The 18,679-nt window shown below is 40.4% G+C and overlaps 1 long non-coding RNA gene across 3 annotated transcripts; it reads left to right on the top strand.

Annotated features, from left to right (window-relative positions):
* Nucleotides 1–1,447: 1,447 nt before the first annotated feature.
* On the top strand, nucleotides 1,448–16,151 carry LOC144022844 (uncharacterized). Of its 3 annotated transcripts, none has more exons than XR_013284414.1 (4): nucleotides 1,448–5,551; nucleotides 5,788–5,965; nucleotides 7,415–7,474; nucleotides 15,870–16,151. It is a non-coding gene; the product is annotated as an uncharacterized LOC144022844 (long non-coding RNA). The 3 variants fall into 3 exon arrangements; XR_013284415.1 differs by lacking the exon at nucleotides 15,870–16,151 and adding an exon at nucleotides 9,397–9,679; XR_013284413.1 differs by lacking the exon at nucleotides 15,870–16,151 and having other exon boundaries at nucleotides 7,415–7,561.
* The last annotated feature ends 2,528 nt before the right edge of the window (nucleotides 16,152–18,679 follow it).

Genomic DNA, 18,679 nt, shown 5'->3' on the forward strand with positions numbered 1-18,679 from the left:
GGTGCTGCCGCGGCCTGGGGATTCCGGGGGGGGTGGGGGGGGGGGGGGGGTGCTCGCTTTGCTGGACCGCGGTTGACGGCTTCTCTCTTTGGTGGTGGTCCTTATGCATGCCAGATCCGTCGCACCAGCATCTACTGAAACTCAACAGAAGTACCCTCTCCCTCCCACAGCCCCTTGAATCAGTTGGTGCTGGTGTCTGTGGTTCTCACTTTTCTTTATCTATCCTTCCCTCCTTCCTCTCTTTAGTTTTTCCTCTGGTCACTTGAGATCTTAATTTATTAGAAGTATGAGGTTTCTGGGGTTGGCATAAGACTCCGGTTTTGTAACCACGCAGGAGGGGTCTTGTTGGTGCTGGACTTCACTTTGATGGATTGGATGTACTGGCTTCTATTGATCTCACTCTGCCTTATCGATCCTTCCCTCCTTCCTCTCTTTAGTTTTTCCTCTGGGCTCTTGAGATCTCGCTAAATTTGCTGGAATTTAGAGGCTTCCGGGGTTGGCGTAAGACTTTGATTTTGTAATCATGGGGAAGGCAGGAAGTGTTTGGTCGGTGCTGGATGTCACTTTGATTTACCTTTCTTTTCTCTTTATTTCTTTTTTTTCTGACCTTTTCTCTGGTCTCCTGACCATTTAAATCTCACGACTCTGGCAAGATTCTGAAGTACCTGGTTAAGGCGAAGGGTAATGGGATATTTATAAGGTTTTAGGTGAATGAATGAGTATAAATTTATACGTATTTGCACGCACGCACGCAAACACACGCAAACGCACGCACGCACGCAAACGCACGCACGCAAACGCACGCACACATACACACACACAAAAAAAAAAAAAAAAAAAAAAAAAAAAAAAAAAAAAGGAAAAGAGCAATGATGACAAGACGTTGAATCGGTAAGACTACCGAATGAACAATTCTGAGCTCTTCAAAAAAAAAAAAAACAAAAAAAAAAAAAAAAAACAAAAAAAAAAGAACTTTCTTCCAGAACCAATTAATTTGGTAAGTAGAGGTACCACTGTATATATTCATTCTGGTCCTTGAGATAAAGAGTCCTGCAGGTTTTAGATCACGGGTGGCAAACTGCGGTCCTCGAAGGCCGGAGTCCTGCAGGTTTGATAGATTTCCCTACTCAAAGTACAGCTGATTCCAATTAACAGGCTCGTTATCAGGCTTCTGCAGAGCTTGCTGATGAGCTGATCATGAATCAGCTGTGTTGAAGAAGGGAAATATCCAAAACCTGCAGGACTGCGGCCCTCAAGGACCGGATCTCACCACCCCTGTTTTAGATGTTTCCACCCACTAAAATACCTGCCTCATACCATCAGGTCATCAGCATGCCTGATAACGATCCTGATCTTTAGTATCAGGTCTGTTGGTAGGCAGAAACATCTAAAACCTGCAAGATTCTGGTCCTCGAGGTCCAGAGTCTTGCAGGTTTTAGATGTTTCCACCCACTAGCACACCTGATTCACACAATCAGCTCATCAGCATTCCTGATAACGATCCTGATCTTTCGGATCAGGTCTGTTGGTCTGGGCGTGACCCCAGACATGACATAGTGGAGGTGAAGTTAATAATGTTTTCTTTTGTTTTCAAAGTGCCATAGCTAGTGAAAAGAGGAATGATTGGAAGTGGGCCGTAGATGCTTTACTGAGAAGTCAATCATGAAAAGGGGAAACTCAAGGAAAATGTGCATTTGATTACACTGGCAAACAGGTTTTTTTGTCTGTTTTTTTTAACATTTTATGCTTTCTTCATTTGCAAGATTCTGGACCTCGAGGACCGGAATTGGTGAGCCCCGCTATATAATATACTTTTTCCCCCCCCATTGTTTTAAGCTAGGATTCCCGTCTGGGATAATGAGAGCCTAGCAAATAACGAACTTCATTGGTTGAATCAACCATTCAGATTATTATCTCAATATTGTGAATGATGACTTAATTACAGAAGTTAGGTTTACATTTCAAGGTGATTGTTTTTTCTTGTGTGCTTTGCTTTCATTTCATTGTTGATGGTTCTGATAACTGGTTCTGATGATACAGTCCAATCTTTGAGCACTCGGACAAATACCTTATGAGAGAACATTTATATTCACATTCTTACTGATGAAATCTGCATTTAGAGCTTCTCCCACACTTATTTTATATTTATTGGTACAATCATATGTCCCACACTGCGGTATTTTGCAGCGGAAAAGTCAAAGTACAATATCCAACTTACTGTTGGTGTGGCAATGCCTCCGCCAGCTTCACTTTTCGCTTCAGCATGCCATGGTTATTCATTACGTCCGCTTGCGAATCCACCTCAGTCTGACCATGGTCTTTTTTTGAAGCTTTGAGCCAGGATAGCATGGTATCGTTTTCATTTAATTGTCTTAACTCAAGAGCTATGGTTGTACACACGTTCTGGTTGGCTAGCATCACAGCGGGCAACTTGAATGACGTATGCGTGCTTCACTCACAGACGAGAAATCTGTATGACGGTTGGATTAAGCGTGCGCATGGTGATGTGATGAGAGCAGGATTTCCAAACTATATGTAAGTCTGTGGATAGAGCGCCGCTCGCCGGAACAGCTTTTTGGGATCAAAACATGCATTTTCAAGCGTACCGGAACGCTGATAGTACGTTCTTTGCACGGTGAAAAGTACCAGAACGTTTAGTGCATTTAGTCACCAGAAATGTATTAAGGCCTAGATACACCAATCTGACGTTGGCCAAATGTTACCGAGGCCTATCCCTGTGGCTTCGGCCCAGACGTCGGCACGTCACGTAGAAAAATGACGACCTCTTCCGCGTTCATGCGCTTCCTCCACAGGGTAAACACGGCGGCCAGCTGGTGAAGCTAAAATGGTCACTGGAACAAGTTTCGTCCCATGCTTGTTCCCGAATGCATGGATGTACTCCGTTGTGGCGTATCCTGGACCTTATCGACTCCTGGCTGTTACCGATTGTCAGCTCACCCGAAAAGTATTGGCCGTGCTGCGCTGTGCATTTTGGAACACGGTGACGACCTCCAGCTTCTGAAGGAGCTTCCTCGAGACCGCTGGATGGAAGAGGCATGCACCCCTGCTGCTCCCACAAGATTGCGCTGTTAAATGGGTTGTCATCGACAAACAAAACGTTTATTTTGAGGGAGTTTTTCCTGTCCAACAACTTGGATTTCCTCTGCCTGACGGAGACCTGGACTGTCACCGGTGATTCCACCGCTATCATTGAATTACTATACCACCTATCTGTGCTTACTTGGACGCTCCGAGGACGTTGGGCCAAGGTGGTGGAACGGCGACTATTTTAAAAACAAATTTAAATGTAAACGATGTCTATTTACCACAGCGATCAACAGCTTTGAAGCCACCTTCTTTGAAGTCGGCCAAGCTTTCACTGTGCTGTGCTGTCATTTATCGGCCTCCAAAATACACTGAGGACTTTGCAAATCGTCTTTCCGAAATCATGCTGAAATATGATCATATACTCTTCATGGGGGACTTTGATATTCATGTGTCCTGTCCTGAAAAAACATAAAGTTGAGTTGAGTACTGTTTATCCGCGTTTATCACTTCCTCTTCTTGCCCCGTGCGCTGATTCGCTAGATAACAGCCAATCACAGTGATCAAATGCCCCGACGCCGATACAACATGGCGAATTTGCTGGAAACGCCTCCTCCAAGATGTATTCCAACTCGATCTGACGTTCCGCCGTCGGCGCAATGCTGTCCGACTCCTGACGTCGGATTGGTGTATCTCTGGGCCTTTAGCCTATCATGGCAAATAGCAAGACTGATATGACTCACATGGTAGCGTATCTGTCTACAAAGCTGAAGGTTATGAGTTTGCTCCTCAACACTAGAGTAACTTTAAAAAAATAAAAATAAAAATCTCTAAATTGGTAAAATGTACCCAAAACTCCTTTGTAAAATTTACAATATTATTGAACACTTTAGTAGTTTTTTTTTCTAGTAAACTCCCTATTTTTTTTATATAGTGTGTCTTGTGCTTGGGGTTGGATCTCAAAGCGCAGACACAAATAAGATTTTAACTACTTATTCATATCGAGAGGCATGGAACAAATTTGACTAGACGAGAAACAAAGAGAGTTGCACAGAAAGACGGTGGTAACAAGTAATAATCTGACAAAGACACACACTTCTCAGGAGGCTTATATAGACAAGGAATCGATCTGATTGGTTGTGGCTAGACATGTGGGTAACAGGACTGACATGGAATTATCTAATTGGCTGTTTGACTAGGTAAAGGGATTAAAGATTCTTGACGTCACATAGCCCTTGACTTCACATAACATCACATAGCATAAAACCAGTTGAAAGCAGATGCTAGTTACATCAGTTCAAAACAGACACTTTTTACATCAGTACAAAACAGACACTTAACCTCACGGTCATGAACCCAACTTAACAGGTCATGAACTCAAACTTAACCCTGGCGTGACCCCAGACATGACATAGTGGAGGTGAAGTTAGATTATTACCGTATATTAATTTGCAATTGCACATTTCGTAGGCATTCATTCACACACGATATAGACCGATTCATAATATAAATAAAATCACCGAAAGGATCTTCTCCAATGCTGGACAGGTCGTAGGAAGCCAAATGCTGCAGAAATGACTTTGTTTTTATTGAAACATGCAAATCCCCGTTCCAGTGTCACAATAATTTTATTCAAATACCATCATCAGTTTCCTATTGCACAAGCGTTACAATGTTTCATTTAAAACTGACACAACAATGCCTTAGTTTGACGCTTTGCCCTGTTGCTGAATGTAAATGCAATATAATTTTGTCCACCAAATGTCACACTAAATTGTGTCAAATGCCTCGAAGCACTGAACCATTTCAACACAATGGGGTATATGCCACAGAGGAGGTGGGACTTCGGACTTCTGGGTTTCACACATTAGCGCTGTTTCCGGTTTCTGATTGCGATGTGTGGGCCGTATCTCAGTGCTTGCGCTTCCGCCCTTTTGCCCCTCAGTTGCGCGTTCCCGTCCCATGGCATCTAACCAATAGCTTCTGTGCTACAGAAAGCAGTGGTGAAGCAGTGACTCACCACACTGATTCTTGGCAAATGCTTCATAACACTGAACCATTTCGACTATCGTGCTATATTTATTGCCGCTACAATAACACAGACTCATCAGTCCACTTCATGCACATCCATACACACTGCGATCAACAAAATAGTGTTGCTGTCTCACCGTCGCATCACACACGTCTTTGGTTTAGAGTCAAACTGTGACAACCTGAGACTACATTATTTGTTAATTTGATAAAAGGGAATGGGATTGCTATCGTGTAAGAAAACCAAAATGGCGAATCAGACACAATATTAAGTTACACCAGCAATTTTGCATACTGAGAGGTAGAATTTCTTACTGATTTAAAAATAACTTAAATTGCAAAGCATTAACCATTTGTTTGCTGTTACAACTTGCCTTGTGATTTCTACAGGAGCTTGCTGTTAAAATGCCAGGTGTATGGATGCAGCATTCGTCGCGCTTTGCAAACAAGAGCTTGTGGGGGTGACATTTCATCTGTAAGATATTGATGGAAATGTTTGTTTAATGTTTAGAAACATGTTTTTTTTTAATGAAAGATTATTGTTGATAATTATTATTTTAAAGTGAATAAAGCTGCCTATTTTCTATTATATTGTCTTGTCTAATCTAATCTATTCTAGTCTTTTTTTTAGGCGTGTCCTTGTTGTAAAATGGAATATGGGTTAAAAATATGACAATAATTCAACTGGATAATTTATTTTATTTTTTTTAGATTTTAAGGTTTCCCAAAAACGCTGTCACGATGTGTGGAGTACGGTGGATGGACCCAAAGGCGGAGAAACACGGCAGGGAGACAAACAGAAAGGACAATATAAGGAACTTTATAACGTGAGAAGACTGGGCATGACGTGGACAGACTTGGCAGGACGAGAGAGACACTGGGCTTGGAGGTGAGACACTTGACCAGACGTAGAGAAACTTGACCAGACGTTGAGAAACTTGACTAGACGTAGAAGCTACCAATACAGCTTAGCACACCTCAACTGGACAAGACAAGACAATGCTACCACACCGCGTGAACAAACACCACTGACTAAATACACTAACAAAACACTAACAAGACACATCTGGGAAACACAGCAGGCAGAGGGAACTAATTAGGTCACACATACGGGGAGGGGAGACACACACAGGTGGACGAGATCAACTAGACTAGAGGAGACAAAACCGGACAAAATACAATGTAAACACAGAAAACTAAACCAAAACCAAACGCCCCCAAAACCGAAACATGACAAACGCAGATAGGAGGAGGAAGTGGGAACTTGCTTTAAAAAGGGAGGATTTATTATTAACACGTATGTAGAATAAATACTACGCTTATAAACTAAGCTGCTCAATAATCAGTTGATTTTTGGTAAACCGCTATTTTGAGAACATGTATGATAAAAACACATAGTAATGAATGAGAGTGGCGGGGCGAGGTAACTGTGGCAAGATGGCCGCGCAGTGCGGATGTTTGATTCCATTGACCAGCAGCACGGATGAGACATCTAGTCTTATATGATTTCTATGGGTACAGGATGTATTCTCAGGAGGTTGTGAACTCACAAATACCTCGAGAATTCAGCTTGCGGAGCAAGGTTGTCCTGCAATTGGCTAGCAACCAGTTCAGGGTGTACCCCGCCTACTGCCCGAAGCCAGCTGGGATAGACACCAGCACCCCTGCGACCCTTGTGAGGAATAAGCGGTCAAGAAAATGGATGGATGAATTAATAAATATTTTGTATTCCTCACAGGGGTTGTATTTTCGCATTAAATTAATATTTTTGTTAAAAAGCAGATATACTGTATACAGTACTGTTGTTTATATTACAGAGGCATAAAAACGTTGTTGGTATTTATTTACCAATGCTGTTAATTTGGGGCAGCTGTGAAAGCTGTCAAGCTATGTAAAAAAAAAGTTAGGATGTTGCTTTACCTTGCATCATCAGTTCACAATGAAATATATAGTAGATACTGTAGTAGTTGTTGTTGTTGTTGTTTTTCAAAGAACAGTATTCTTTAAACATGTAATTGATGAGTCCACCTCGTATCCAAATCAGTAAAAACACGTCAATATTAAGCTTTAAAAGTTTGTAAAGCTCTCTATTTGATGAGAGAAAACCGTTTCAATCATTCAGAATGCTCAGGTTTTTGGTGCAAATTGCAGTTTCCTCCTCAGCTCCCATTTATTTGTGTATTTATTATTCAATCTAGACTTGCTTCTCAGTATGTGACATATTTGGACAATTTTAATTATCCGTTCAAATAAGTTAAATGAACATCAGGTTCTCGAGCAACTGCACAACAATGCGGGCTTCCACAATAAATCTTCAGCCATGTCTTTTTTTCCACAGAGATAATTACTATTTGGCTGCAGCGTTCCACTTCCTCACAGCAGACAGATTGTTGAGTTGGTGAGTTGGCCTGCAGTTCTAAAACTCTCCTCCTTTCATTATTCTTATCTGCCCATATCTCCCTCTCCTACCCCCACCGCACACACATATGCATACACTGCCAGAGGGATTTGCAGCAGCTAGGCGGCAAGCGCATATGTGTATGTGTGTGTGGTGTATGCTCACAGCAGGGAGTTGCCAATTACAGCAGTGATTAAAACCCAGCAGTGTGGAAAGAGAGGCTGAGAGAATGGGAGCGAGAGGCTGGTGGAAAGAACAAGGAGAAAAACATATGTACTGACAGATAGAGATACAATACAATGCGTTTCTCCACATGCAGTCTTCTCCATAATAGCTACAGAATTGTGGTTGTTATGATATTTGTGGACAGTCTGGGGAAAACATGTCAGGAAATGGGATTTGGCATTTTTTGGTGTGAAGGCTGAGTGCAATCTGTGCAAATGTGAGTGCATTTTTGTCAAGAAAGGCCATCATCATTTTAGAAAGTAGGATAATACCCATCATTAGAACCAAAGTACATTTTCTCAGAGAGTGAATGTGAGGCTGACAAAGTTTTGCCACAAAATTATATGCTTTCTAGCTTTTGCACAGAATATGACCAATAAAATTCTGCCTTATTAACCTGAGGAGTATTACATTTATTAAGACACAAAAATGACTCAACATTTGTTCAGTGGGGTTTGGTTTGTGAAACTCTTGTTCCTCTTGGAAATCATTCACAAAGTCCAACACCACATCAATCATCATTTGAAGCACATTTCTTATTGCCTCACTTAAATTAACCTTGAAACTTTGCCAATCATGCCTTAACTATGACAGCTTCAGGATGTGATCATGCTGATAGTTTTATTGTGGTTTGTACAAAGAACAACATCTGGACCACTGTCACAGTGACCCAGAAGCACTAACTTTGATTTGAATTATGTTTAGTGTGATATTTCCACCCTGATCTGCTCACAGAAGGATCAGGGCTGACCATGGGTAGTTTCTGGTACAGTTGTGCTTCAAAGTTTACATACCCTTGAGGTATGTATACTTACTAGCATAACTGTGAACGCACAAAAGCTAAATGTGGCTTAATGATATATCTCAAATGCACATCTCTCTCTAATCATGTCGACTTCAACCTTTGAAAATATCAAAACAATTGCAACAGTATTTCGGATTTTATGGGCATTAAGACTTTTTTTTTTTTTTTTTTAAATCACCATACAGTGTGCTCATAACTTTACATACCCCTAGGTCAGGGGTAGGCAACCCCTAACCCTTTAGATGTCTCCCTCCTCCAACACAGGTGATGTTATGATCAGCTCATCAACAAGCTCTGGAGGAGCCTGATAATGATCCTCACCTGTGTTGCGGCTATCGAAGACCAGGGTTGCACACCCCTGCTCTAGGGTATGTCAACTTTCAAGCTCAACTATATGTGCAATACAGTATGTTCCCAGAGGACGCTGTTTCTTTGGCATCCTATGAACAAAATAAAAGTAAAATAAAATAAAGTGGTGTGAAATGGTTTTACGTTGGCATCATGACATTTAATTATGGCCACTTGTTCTGGGGTATTTGTGCCCCCTTGTGGAATATTCCCCTTGTGGAATCAATTGTGTGCGTGTGTTTTTGTTTTTCTTCAGTATTCAGGCAAATCAGAATTTAGAATTTCTCGCCTTCATGTTGTGCAGGTGCGTGCCAGGCAGGATTGAGCTGCACTAGATGTAGATGCGGTGTAATTACGAGTAAAAAGAGACAGGGAAGATCCTTTACTAAAGCCCTTTTCCCACTGCAGTTAGCAGGGTACAGCGTGCAGTCGACGAACCCATTCATTGTGTATGTGGAATGTGGAATGTGTGGAATGTTGCTGGGTGGTAAGGTGAAGCAGAGGGGTGTCTCTTTAAAAAATAAAAAAATAAAATCTATTTTAGAGCGGCATCACAGCGACTTCCCTGCGATTGGCTGGCAACCAGTCCAGGGTGTCCCCCGCCTACTGCCCAAAGCCAACTGAGATAGGCGCCAGCACCCCCCGCGACCCCTGTGAGGAATAAGCGGTCAAGAAAATGGATGGATGGATCACAGCGACTTCAGACAAGCACCTTCAATAGGAGAGGAGCTAACGGAGTGACATAAACATACGATTGGGGTTGCAACGTGGTTTCCAATTGCCTATGTCACATGCAGACGACTACATTAAAGTGGAGATTATCTTGCTGTTCATTTTTACTGTAAATACACTTTGCATACGCCGATCTTCAGCATGGACTACAAGTGAGTCCTTCCTTCATGTAGACTGTGCGTCTCTCTCTGCAGTTAGGATAAATTGAATAATGAGGAGAGCTGCTTTAGTTGCCTGGGAGTCGGCTGCATTCCCTCCCACAACGGTGAGAACACCTTCTTCTATCTCTGTTATTGTAGTAAAATGCTAAAAGAAAGAAAACACCACCCATGCGCACTGTTTGCGCTAGACTTGCACTGGGCATGAAAATAGGGCCCATAGTGTTAAATTGTTTTTTTTAACAAATCAGTTTTGCAATTTTTTGCGACGTGTAATTAGCAAGCTAGCTATGCCTACACACCAAAAATGACTCTTCCTTTCAAATAGTCCACTAATGTGGCCGCTTGTCAACCATGAGTGTGGGCAATGTCATGGTAAGAAAGGCCGAAGTACCAGGAGGGGGTAAGAAGGGGAGGGGATCCTCCTTAGCCTGGCAAAATTGGCAGTAGTAGCCATAACGAACCCACCAGACAGTTCCCATCCATCTAAACCCTTGTTAACTTAATTGGTAAATTTAATAATAATAATAATAATAATAATAATAATAATAATAATAATAATAATAATAATAATAATAATAATAATTATTATTATTATAAAAACAGTTGTACTGTACAGTATACTAGTTGTGTTGCCTTTAAGTCTTTTTCTACATGATTAAGTTAATGGCAAAATGTGTATTTGTCATTGGAAAAGGTTCAGTAATTGTATTTATAAATACAAATTTTATTTATGTTTAAAGGAAACGTATTATAATTTGAGGTATTTCTGATTTCCGATGATGTATTTACAGTTTCCACCGTATTTCTGGTTAGTGAGCATTCGCAATGAAAGAACATTTCCGCCTTCACTGTAAAAATTACAACCCCGCTTAATCAAAAAAAAAAAAAAAAAAAAAAAAAAAAAGAAGATGTCCAGATATCACATATTAAATATTTGACTTCACAGAAACTAATTCTGTGAAGTCAAATATTTCGTACTTCGTATGACCTGATTATTTCATGTTGATGTAAACAATAATTCTTCACTTGAATCAACCTTAATTTATTGCCTTGATCCAAAATATTTTCTTAACATTTTAGTTACCGAACCAAATTAATTTGTTTACTTTTAACCAAATTAACATATTCACTTTGACATTTGTTAATGTATAAACAAACTTTAGCACATTTTACAATGTTTCAATTACAATTACAATTTTTCAGGGACCATTTGGTGATCTAAACCTCCAATTCCAACCCATATGCTGGGGTATCAAGCAGGGAGGCAAACGACTTAAATTTTTATAGTCTTTCGGCGTGTTCCAGGCGGGGATTGAACCCACGATCTCCCAATCAGAGAGTGGACACTCTACCACTAGACCACTGGCTTGCCTTGATTTGAACTGGTTTCATTCATTTGACAAAAATGTATGTATTGCCGATCTCAAAGCTGCAAAAACACTTGGCCGACAGAGTACACTCAAAATATATTTATTCATCTTAAAACATGAGCCATATGCAACATATGAACCAGAGATGAGGTGAGGATGGAGTGAGAAGAGGAGAAAGAAGTTGATGGAGAAGGCAGAATATCCCATTTATAATGTCCCATCTTTCGAAAGATGTCAGACAACAACAACAAAACAAACAGATTGTCTAACAAGCAAACGAGACCGGACAAACACATGTGGTAACAGGCCTACACAATCTGAGCTGTAATTAAACAATATCAAATGAAAGACTGTTTTTTGAAAGCAGTGTGGACCCTCAAACTACCAAATTTAAAACACACACTCAAAGCCCAACAACATAGTACAGCCTTAAATGGCTACAGATACAGTATATTATTTTTGGTTGTTGTTTTTAAGTACACTCACTCACACATACAAACATGGTCTCCCAGGTGGGAAAGCGAACCCACGCCGCCTGCATCAAAAGTGACCGTAACCACTCAACTACCCAGAGACCATGTACAATGGGGGTACATGCCACTGAGGAGGCGGGAGGCAGTTCTTGATGCAGCCAAGGCGTTGAGGGTGTCCGGTTTGGTGGCCTCAATATTACATCTCTGCTATTTGCAGATGATGCTGGTGATGATGATGGTGCTACTGCTGGTTGCAATTTCCAACTCTAACTGGAGCGGTTCACAGCTAAATGTGATGTGGTTGGGATAAAAATCAGCACCTCCAAATCTGAGACCATGGCCCCCAGTTGAAAAACGGTGGTGAGCCCCCTTCAGGGTTGGGATGAGATGCTGTACCAAGTGTAGGTTAAATTATCTTGGGGTCTTTTTCATGAGTGAGGTTAGTATGGAGCAAGAGATCAACAGGCGCATCGGTGAGGCATTTGCAATAATGCAGATTCTGTCTTGGTCTGTCATGGTGAAGACAGAAAGACAGAAAGAACAAGACAGAAAGAACAAGATCCTGGATGCAAGCGGTAGAAATGAGTTTCCTCTGGGTGCTGTCCGGGTTCTCGGATGAGAAGCTCATCTAGGAGGGAGTCAGAGTCGAGCCTAACTGGCCTTACAGAGTCACTGCTAGTGAATGGATGCATATCAATAAGGGCACCAGTAGCAGTATCGCTAAGTGAGTCACAGAGTTTGGTGATTCACAGAGTTTGGTTCTATTTCTGATATTAAATCGCGAGTGACACAAGCATGCAACATGGCTAGTTTGGACAGCACCACCCTGTCTTAAAGGGACAGCAACATGAAGAATTAAAATCTAACCCCTAACCCTAACCCTTTTTGGATCTTTTAGCCATGTTAAAATGCTAAATCCTCACCAAAAACATGACAGAAGTGGTGTTTTGCTCAATTCGCCCCTCTATGAGAAATTCGAGGTCATTCTGCTCTCCAAGCACCAGCCCCTGTCCAGTGCTCACTTTATGACATCATAAGTTGCGGACCCACCCCCGCACCGCCTCTGTGGACTAAACGCATGCCCACTTTCTCTGAGACCTCCATGGCATAGTGACAAAAGTAGCCTTTATAAGTTAACATTCTGTCCAAATGAATTCAAAACAATCAATTATCCTTCACATTTGCAATGCCAAAGTGTAATGACAATTGGCTGTCTTAAAATCCCATTTTCTGTCTGAGACTTGTCTAAACTACAAGTAAAACCTTTGCACTGCTGAACCTTAGTGAACGAATATTATAGTGGTTAGTGTGCTTGTTCTGTAAACAACAAGTCACTGGTTTGAAACCAGCCCAGGTTTATTATTTTTTTTCCTCTTCCTTTCCTCTCTCTTCTTCTCTCTCCTCTCCTCCTCCTCCACGATTTCTGCAAGGAGCCGTTTTGTTTCAAATGATTATTGAAGAACTGGCTTGCGACAAGTTGTGTGGCGTACTCAGAGGAGAGCTCAAACGCAGAGCTACAACATCAGAGTGCAGTCGGCTCATCGGGGGCGCGGCAATCACACGGTGAGAGGCGGGGTTTTACTGAACTGGGCGTATTACTTCCGCATTACAAAAATAACTAGTAAAACACCTAATATTTCACTCCAACTGCAATCCATTCAATGACCTGAGAATGAAATGACCAGGGATACTTTTGTTGGAGGTTTGAGTGTCCTTGTTTACTATATCCTTGATGGTCTGATTAACAGGAACAACAGAATATTGACAACAAATTTGGATGCAAAATTCTCTGCAAGTAGGAGAGTACTTGTACAGGTGTTCTGCAAGCAGTTGCCTCATCTTGGCATCGTAATAAGACAGGATAAGCAGCGAGCACACTTATGCCTAACCAAAGCAAAACACCAAGAGAACAGCTCATTGATGCATGGTAGTTCTAGTATACAATTGCCTTCTCTGGAAGCTCATATTGGAACCAGCATGTTCTCTCTCATATAGAGGTATGAAATCCAGATAGAAGAATGACGCAGGGTACGGTGTCAGTGCAGATAGACCAGGAACACGCACGGATTTTTTTTTTTCACTCACTCATTCACACATGTAAGCTTCCGTGAGTGAGTGAGCGAGTGAGTGAAAAAAAAAATAATAATCCGTACGTGCTTTCAAATTGCCGCGGGAGTGACGTCACGCAGCTGACATGTTCGCCCGGCACCGTTTGCGACACGTCCTCGCTGTTTCACTGATTTGCTTAGTTCAATTTTTCATGCATTTTTTTTTTTTTTTTTTTTTTTTACAGTAATATACCTATTTTATAAAATGTATGACGGTTTGAACATTGAGAATGTTTAAACCAGAGAGAAATGTGACAAGATGTAAATGACTCATTGAGAAAAGTGTATAAACTGTGTGGTAAGGGATTTTGGAGCCATATAACATTTATAATAAATGTAAAACATAAAGCTATAACTACTTCATTCATTTCATTTATCGTGGGTATTTTTTGAAACCTAACTTCAGTGGAAAATGAGGGAATACTGTATATCAGACTCGCGGTGTGTTTTCATGAACAATAAAGTTTTCCATAGTTTATAAATCATGTTTGTGTAACTATGTAGTAAATATATATATATATATATATATATATATATATATATATATATATATATATATATATATATTTTGTTGTTGTTGTTGTTGTTGTTTGATTATTTATTTAGTCATTTATTTTTTGAGTGCGAGTGTGTAGTGCAGGGTTCCCCAATTCCGGTTCTCGAGGGCCGGAGTCCTGCAGGTTTTCAATTTTTCCGCCTATCAATAAAAAGTCAAACCTCTTTTTGACAATTTATTTAGTTTACATTACCATGTTTTTCAACCATTAAGCAGTGACATGCTTCTGTTACTTATTTTGAAATGCAAATAACAAGGAAAAAATGTATTCAATGATGACGCACCTGCTGCTCACCTCTTGCTTTTACGCTTCCCGCGTAACGTTCTATGACTGCTTTGCCCTAACCACGTCCACATCACAGCGGCAAAGAGTGCTAAAACCGTTAAATGAGTCTCGACTGCTTTTGGCCAGGAAATTGTGCTCTTTCGTCCATTCAATGATATTCAAAGATGTCCGGCGTTTTGGCATTTTTCCTAGCACTGCCTTTTTTTTTTTTTTTTTTTGCTTGCTAGCGCTGCTGTCAAGACGGCGAGGTTATGGCGTAGTCAGCAACACGTGGATCTTTGTTTACATTTATTGAACCAATACGAGATTTTTCACTGAAGCCACTCTTGGCCAATCACAGACCAGTTATGACAAACGTGGGGTGGAGCTGCTTAGGGTTGCGCAGGACGCAGGACACTTCACTGAAAATTTGGCCTGTCCTGCCTAAATCAGGACGCCTGGCCAACCTAGGTGGACAGGCAGAGAGTGAGAGAGGAGCTGTCCACGCGGCGTCGCCTTCTGGCACGTGGACAGTAATTAATTATCTCGTGGTCCTTATTTTTCTACACCACACGTATTTAGTTTTGTATGTTTGTCAAAGTTACATGGTGAACTTGTCTTGAAACTGTGCAGCCGCAGAGCTCTTGAAAAGGCAGAGCTTGGTTTGTGTTGCATCAGTCTCACACTGGCTGCCTCAGTTCGTTTTTATTTAGCTGGGAAAAGCACTTACACACATGCACAGCTGAACACACTACAATTCAATATATATTACCCACCCCCAACTGCAGTCCATAAAAATAAAAAAACTATTGCAAATTAAGCTTTACACACCCAGCTTAACATCCTTTAATAATGTTAGGTAGTGTAAAAATGAAATAAAACATTGAAAACAAAATAATAAAAATGAAATCTGTGTTTGCTATGACAACTCTTGTTCATTCACATAATAGTTAATTATTTCCTACTGCATGTGTTGTATTCAGTAGTATGTTCCCAAGTTTATAAAAAAAACTTTGTTCTATTGTGATCAAAAACAGGAAATATTCATTTTCAGACTGTGCTGTAAATATTTATTCATACACTTAAAAAGGTTCCTGTTCTGAATCATTAAAAAAACAAAAAACAAAAAAAACATGTTCTAAATAGTTCCATTACTATTGTGATAAAAAAAAGTGAATCTCAATGCTCAGACTGTTCTATAAATATTTATTCGTACACACATTTTCCGAGTATAGAAAAACTTTTTTGAAAAATAATTATTTTGCGATCAAAAGCATTGATTTGAATCTTTATTAGGCTGCTTTATCAATGTCATGTTGCTGGGCTCTCAGTGTGTTTTCCTTGTCTCACAGTGCCTGATTAATGAGAGGGGCGTGTCCCCTGCACCACACCTGCAGGGCATCACCTATCAGGCCTTCATAAGGACTGGGACTCCTTGCAGCCACTGTCGGGTTGTTGCTCCGTCTGCTCACAGCCATCGTCTAGTGTTTCTACTGTTTTTCGCCTTCGCTAATTATTATTATTATTATAGTCCAAGATTCTCGATTTTCATCTATGTAAGTTTTGCTACGTCTCTTTTTGTTCCCACTTTTATGTGGCGTGTTTCATAGCTATAGTTGTTGTTGCTTTCTTGTGTTTGCGGTTTGTAGCCTTCGGGTCTTTTTGTGTTGTGTTAATTTCCCTCCTTGCAATTTGCAAGCACTTTTGTTAACCTTTTTCCTGGCTGTGTCCAGCGCTTTATGTTCATATTCACGTGTTTTGGTGAATAAAACCTCTCGCTTACTCCTCTGTGATTCTGGGATCCACTCTCCGGTCGCACCGGAACCTTAACAATCAATAATTTACAAATAAACAAAAGATATAGAAACTTGTGATCAATCCACGTCAATTTCACACTATTTTTTTTAATTTTTTATTTCATACTTAAAAAATACAGTAATGTATTGATGTAAGCCCCACCCGTTTTGTTAAGCCATGCCTACCTCCGGTTAAACCACGTCCACTTCCGGTTTATGCCATACCCACTCCGAAAACAGATACAGATAATTTAGATGGTTGAACAGATATAGATAGTGCTGTACTCGATCATCATCAAATCGGTATTTATTTTTTTTAAGTTTGTTTTTGTTTGTTTTTTTTAAATTGCAACTAGAATTTGATGGCATTTAATATTTTTGGGTTTTGGTTTGTTTGCAATGACGGAATAAGAATTTTCAGACAAATTAAAGGGGAAGTCAACCAAAAAAAAATAAATAAAATCAATATAATATGTTCTATGCAGCCCCACTCGTTTAAATACTGTATTTTGGTTAATATTGTGTTGGAATATTAAGCGGCAAAATCCAGCAGCTTTTATCAATATCAGAAGATGGTCATTTTGTCACTTGCTGTCAACTGGTAATGACATCGCAGTTGCTCAGGTCTCAGGTAGCAACCAATCACAGCTCAGCGTCAGAAAATAGGGTAACTGTGATTGGTCGTAGCCTGAGCCCTGAGCAAATGTGATGTCATCTTCAGTGGACAGCAAGTGGCAAAATGACCGCCCCCTGAGATGGATATAGAGGGCTGGATTTTGGTTCAAAACTCACATTCCACAAATGTAATATTAATCGGAATGTTATTTTTTTTAACTAGTAAGGTCACATATAACATATTGTCAAGAAATGTTTAAGGTTGACTCCCTCTTTAAGTGAAAGTAGATGATTTCTCATGTTACTCTTGATGAGTGTGACACTCTCGAACCCGGGGCGTGCAGAGCATACTGGGCATAAGCTTATAAATAAATAAATAAATACATAAATAAATAAAAAATCTCAGTACGCAAGCACCACACCCACCCCTCCTCCCAACACCATCAACAAAATAATTTTCAGGGTTGCCTGGTTGGGAATCACTGAGTTAAACGGTGTGGGCTCAATAACAAAGAATATGATAGTAGATAGTTAATACAAACATGTATGATTTATTATGATATTAATATGGTTTGCTTAGTTCTACAGCGGGTCAATAATAAATGACACACACACACACACACAAAAAATGCATTTGTTGTTTTGAAACTTGACTTTGTATTTAATCTTTTGTAGTCTCCAAGGCCAACTACAAAGAACGTTTGTCTCCGCAAATGTCTTTGGAGGCCACCATTGTTTACATAACAGTCTTATTTTAGTTTTGTTTTTTTTGGAACAACCAACAGAATATTGCCCTGAAGTTTGTTAAGATGAATTTGGAGATTACATTCATTTATTTCGAAGCCATCTGCATCACAACACAACAATGAGCATTTATTCAGTGGAGTTGTTGTGGTTCCCATTGATGCTCGGAGGCGTATAGAAAAGTAAACATGTTATGTTGGTATTTTCAAAAGTTATCTGCACATTTTCAAAACTAGACTAAAAGGTGCAAAGGATTTTAAATAGAAATACCTTAATCTATATTTCAAAGCTGCATTAAGATTTATTTGATTTATCACATCGAAAGCAGGCGGTTAGATGTTTTTCTGGTGAGTGGCAGGTTAGTGTGCTATATGCAGTGCTCACACACTCGCCCCCTGCTGTGTTTAATCAATACCATTCTGAATTCAGGCCTTCACGCATGCCCATTAGCACTCACTCACGTACACACAAAAGTATGCACACGCACACACAAGCATGCACACTTTTCGATATCTTTGTGTACGCCAAGGGAATACAGCATGAGTAACTTCACACTCCTCTGAGCCTCAGCACACAAGCACCAACATGAAAGGTGTGCGTGTGCGTGCGCAGGCGTGCGCGCGCGTGTGTTAATTTTTGGACACTTTATATGTGTGTCCAAACCCATGCTAATTAAGCATTGCCCATCTTGTCCATTGGGCTGGGAAAATATCACCATATGTGTGTGGATGTAAAAGCTTTTGATAATGAGTGTGCTTGTTTGGGCATTTATAGATGTGTGTTTGTCCGTGTGCTTTTACCAGAGGTGGGAGTAAGTCACATGTGTGTAGAGGTGGGTGGTAACATCTTAGATTTACTATGCTACATTTACTCAAGTAACTTCTAGGGCTGTCACGATAAGGGCAATATCGTGATATTGTGATATTAAAACTGCCACAATATCGTCGCTGTGATCTTCACAATATTTAACAGGAACACGTCTATTAAAAAAGTCAGGTTGATTTCCA

This window comes from Festucalex cinctus, chromosome 7, assembly GCF_051991245.1.
Source record: "Festucalex cinctus isolate MCC-2025b chromosome 7, RoL_Fcin_1.0, whole genome shotgun sequence".
In the NCBI taxonomy this organism is placed as follows: Eukaryota; Metazoa; Chordata; class Actinopteri; order Syngnathiformes; family Syngnathidae; genus Festucalex; species Festucalex cinctus.